At 40.9% G+C, this 5,008-nt stretch overlaps 1 pseudogene; it reads right to left on the bottom strand.

Moving 5' to 3' along the window:
- Positions 1 to 3,192: 3,192 nt before the first annotated feature.
- Positions 3,193 to 4,576, bottom strand: LOC138847162 (adenosine deaminase-like protein pseudogene; annotated as a pseudogene).
- Positions 4,577 to 5,008: the final 432 nt, after the last annotated feature.

Raw genomic sequence — 5,008 nt, 5'->3', positions numbered from 1 at the left:
AGTCCATGTACATCCTTTCACATACTTTAAATCATCTCAAAGTCACTACAATGTAATCACTATATAAATGGTTGTCACACTACTGTTTAGGAAATGATGGTAAGTAAGTTTGTACACACTCTTTTGTAGGAACAATTGTTTTTCTGAATATTTTCAATCTGCAGTTAGCTGAATCCACAGATGCAGAACTCACAGATACAGAACCCATGGATACAGAAGACTGACCGTATATTAGCTGACATGCTACTTTAAGGAAAAACTTTCCCTTTTCCTCCATATATTATTACTACTATAACTCAAATTTTTTATTTTGATGAGTTAAAAATCCATTATTATCCTGAGGTCAGCACTGTGGCACAGCAGGTGAAGCCACCACCTACAACGCCAGCTTATTTATTTGGATGCCAGTTCCTGTCCTGGCTGCTCCACCCCTGATCCAACTACCTGGCAATGTCCTGGAAAAAAGCAGCGGAAGATGATCCAAGCACTCAGGCCCCCGCTACCCACATGGGAAACCCATTTGAAGCTCCTGGCTCCTAGCTTTGGCTTGGCCCATCCCTGGCCATTCTAGCCATCTGGAAAGTGAACTGTCAGACAGAGGATGTCTCTAACTTTCAAATAAATGAATAAATATTTTAAAAAAAGTCTATTACTATCCTATATTTCAATGCTAAAATTATCTCAGAGTGGACTGTAGGAGTCTCTTCAAATTAGCTCTTGTACTCATTTTGCACTCCCTTATTTTCTGATGCAGTAAGGTGTTTCCCATTGTGTGTTCTTCTACTATAATCATTCACCTTTTTCTTCAACTGATTTTTGAATATTGATTTCTTCCTGTGACTGTTACTTCATTTTGTAGAATTCTTTTAGTTGTTTGTAGATTACTAAGTAAATAATCATGTTATCTGTAAATAGAAATGGTTTTTACTTCTTTCTTTCTCTAATCCTTCTACTTTTTACTTCTGCTTGCCTTATTATATTGGCTAGGACCTCTAGATCAGTATCACAGAGCAGTAGTTAGAGCAGCTGTCCTTTACTTGTACTGATCTTAAGTGAAAACATTAAATATTTCATGATTAAATTTGATGTTACCAGGCAGGCATTGTGGCTTAATGAGTTTAGTCAGCATTGGGATGCCTGTATCCCATGTCGGAGTACCAGCTGGAGTCCTGGCTATTCCACCTCTGATCCAGTTCCCTGCCAGTGCTCCTGAGAAGCAGCAGATGATGGCTCAAGGACTTGTGTCCCTGTTTCCCATGTGGGAAATCCAGATGGGATTCCTGGCTGCTGGCTTTGGCCTGACCCAGCCCCGGCCACTGCGACCACCCGGGGAGTGAACCAACAGATGGAAGATCTCTCTTTTTCCCTGTCTCTCCCTCTCTCTGTCTTTCAAACAAAGAAAAAATCTCCAACCAATTTTTTTGATGTTAGTCATAGCTTCATAAATGTTCTTTATCAGACACTATTCTTGTTTATGTGATCCCTTTGGTTTTTAGTCCTATCATTATGATCAATTGTGAACAGAAATTGATCACTGGGACTAGTGAGATGGCATTGGTACATGCCACCTTGATGGGATTGAATTGGAATCATCTGGTATGTTTCTAACTCTACTGTTTGAGGTAAGTCAGTCAATCCACATATTTTGAATTCTGGAACCTCAAACAGGAAAAACCTATTCCATCCTCACTTTCCCACTCCCAATTAAAACTAGTATGACTTTCATACTGTGAAAAGAATTTCATGATAAAGCTAATAAACTAGAATCACTCACATCACTAACTTTCATATATATACATAAACACTTTAAGTGGCTGCAAAATATCCATGTTTTATGGATAAACCATTACTTTTTTACTTTGTGATTTCTATATGAGTAGATGGGAGTAGAGAATAATATAATGTTATACGAAGTTACAAACATACATCTAAGTACTTCAAAAACCTCAGAGCTTCCTTCACCCTGTTCCCAAAGAGAACAAATGCTTTTCAGAAACCCTTAGCAACTGAAATTAGTATTAGCCCAACTTCCTGATATCAAGGATATATATTCTAAGGAACAAAGCAATTCAAGTATACTTTGATATGTAATAAATTCTTTTTCTTACCATTCAGAACTGTTCTTAGTTTGTCCCTTGTCTTCATCTGAAGTAGACATGTTACAAGTGTGAGTTTATGTAGGCCTGCTCCAGTAGTCTGATAGTGTGACCAGTAGTGTGGTTACTGGTCATGTACAGAACCCCAGTAACTCCAGTTTTGCCACTACTAGAGAGATCTTTGCAAATGAAGAAAATGAGTAGTGCAGTAGAAATCTGGGTAGCTCAAGTGAAAAAAAGAAAAAGGAAAAAACTACAGTGATAGAGTTCAAGTGAAAGGAGTCTGATTAGAGTAAGCACAACAAAACACAGGGCTATCGTCACAAGCTAGCAGGCTTATAAGGGTCTTGGTGGTAATTTATTTTCCCCTTTCTGCTTTACTGTAGGCTATCATTCCAAAACTTTTCTTGATAAGAAATTACTTTGATTCCTCTAGTTTTATTCCTCTAGCTATTGGGGTGGGACTGCTAAATCAAAGAAATCACTAGTGGAACAGGGAGTTTAGGTAGCAACAGCACTTAAAGTCTTTCCAAGTAAACAGCAGGGAAGTAAGCTACATCTCAAGGCCTTAGTCAGTTTAAGACATATTAACTGAACACCAGCCATGGATATGGTTCAGTAATGGAGCCCATGGTACTTGGCTGCTGTGCTTCCTAAAAGCAGTGGTGGACAGCTTATGGGATATAACAAGAAGATTGGTTGCGGCTGGCGTGGCGGCTCACTAGGCTAATCCTCCGCCTTGCGGCGCCGGCACACCAGGTTCTAGTCCCGGTCGGGGTGTTGGATTCTGTCCCGGTTGCCCCTCTTCCAGGCCAGCTCTCTGATGTGGCCCGGGAGTGCAGTGGAGGATGGCACAAGTGCTTGGGCCCTGCACCCCATGGGAGACCAGGAGAAGTACCTGGCTCCTGCCATCGGATCAGTGCGTTGCACCGGCGGCAGCGCTGGCCACGGTGGCCATTGGAGGGTGAACCAATCGCAAAGGAAGAACTTTCTCTCTGTCTCTCTCTCTCACTGTCCACTCTGCCTGTCAAAAAAAAAAAAAGAAGAAGAAGAAGAAGATTGATTGCAACACTAACCCAAAGGTAGTTGACTTCATTATAGCTTAAAATTGTAGCACTTTGGGCTTCAGATTATTCCACTTCTTCCTCAGTTCAGATCTGGTGCTATCAGAAGCAAAGATGTAGTTGATGGATTCATACGATAAATCCCACACCTGAGACTGGGTCAAATTAAATGTTTCAGCTTCCAGCCAGTACTCTTGAGAAAGGTATGTTGCAAAAACACCTTTATCATCAGTACAGGTCACAGAAGGATGTGCAATGCTGTACCAGAATCCGAAATGATGCTGGTCATAAGATGGAACTGTCTGACTTTTGATGTTTGAGGTCAAACACAGTTGCAGAGTTATCCGATGTTGCCTCACAAAGTCCACCAGATCCAGGGATCCTCCCTCAGAAGAGTTGAGGAAAGTTCCATGCCCAATTCTGTCAGGAAGTAGGTCCAGGAACATTTGGGTTTCTTTTCCTTGGTTTGGGATCTCTGAAAGATGCAACGCCAACTTCAGACCTGCATTTTTAGCTTCTAAAAGAGGTTCCAAGAAGTCTTCTGCTCGTCCTATAGTAGGGTCTCCACTAAGGTCAAGGCCAAGAGCTACATCCTCAGCAGAAAGGAAGAACTCCTCCGCAAGTTTAACAGTCTCCTTGGCAACTGAAGGGCCGCCTCTTCTGCCGATTGCTATCAAATACCTAACATTGATGTCTAAGTTTTCTTGTTTGGACTGTTTTATACCCTCAAGTATAGATTCCACATAACTCTTTTTAGTCATTCCAATAGCATTTTCTCTTCTGGGAGTGCTCCTTAGTTCCAGGTATGTGACACCATCATCCGAAAATTCTTTAATGACATCTTTTGTGATCATTAGAATATCTTCAGGACTAGTAGTAAGCTGATGAATTATCTGAAACATCTGGAAACATTCTTCAAGAGTTCTTTTCTTTCCTTTATCAATCATAGTCATCTCATCGTGGATTTTAAAGTCTGGCTTCTTGGCTATTAACTTCTTCATGGTATTAGAACTAATGGATCCATTCAAGTGGGCATGAAGTTCCACTTTTGGTAGTTCCAAGTAAAAGTCTGTCTTCCATGACTGTTGCTGTTCCTCCACCTCCACCATGATTGCAGTAGGGAAAAAATGGTTCTACTCCACTCTTACTCTTGGTGTGCAAAATACAGTGTATTTCAATCAGTAAATTCTGTGGTCCTGAATTTTCTTCAGATTATTTCACTTCCACATATTTTGATGAGATGAGCTCACTAGGTAGGTCTGGGCTCAGCTTCACCTGGAGATTTCGCAACTATGAGGCTCTAAACATGTTTTCTCTTCAGACTGAAAAGCTGGTACAGAAAAATGACAAGCGGTGCTCCCCTAACACACATGTCACAGGGGTAGCAGGCTGTCTTCCCGGCAGAACCAAAAAAATGTCAATTGCCCTCATATTTTAGCACAAGCTACCCCTTCCTGAGCTCATTGGCACCACCGGATCAAGTATTTTGATTCATACCACCTATATAAGAGATCTGGATTGGGTTCCTGACTTCTGGTTTCAACAGGTTCATTCCCAGTTCTTTTGCACAAATGGGAAATGAACTAGTGTAAGAGAGTTCTGCTTCTGTCTTCTCTCTACATGGCTCCGTCTCTCCATTTGCCTCTCAGATAATAAAGAGCAAGGAAGACAACAAATTTGCCTCACTTAAATTGCATGCATTCTTACAAAATTTCCATTAAGAATGTATACTTAAATATAGACAAAGATGCTTAGTGTTTCAAAGGAATCCATTTGGAAACAGTACTTAGAAATTCAATATAGGGGCAGAGCCAAGATGGCAGAATAGGGAGGGCGTGCAACAATAGT

Source organism: Oryctolagus cuniculus, chromosome 19, assembly GCF_964237555.1.
Source record: "Oryctolagus cuniculus chromosome 19, mOryCun1.1, whole genome shotgun sequence".
In the NCBI taxonomy this organism is placed as follows: Eukaryota; Metazoa; Chordata; class Mammalia; order Lagomorpha; family Leporidae; genus Oryctolagus; species Oryctolagus cuniculus.
This window is presented reverse-complemented; position numbering and strand designations above follow the sequence as displayed.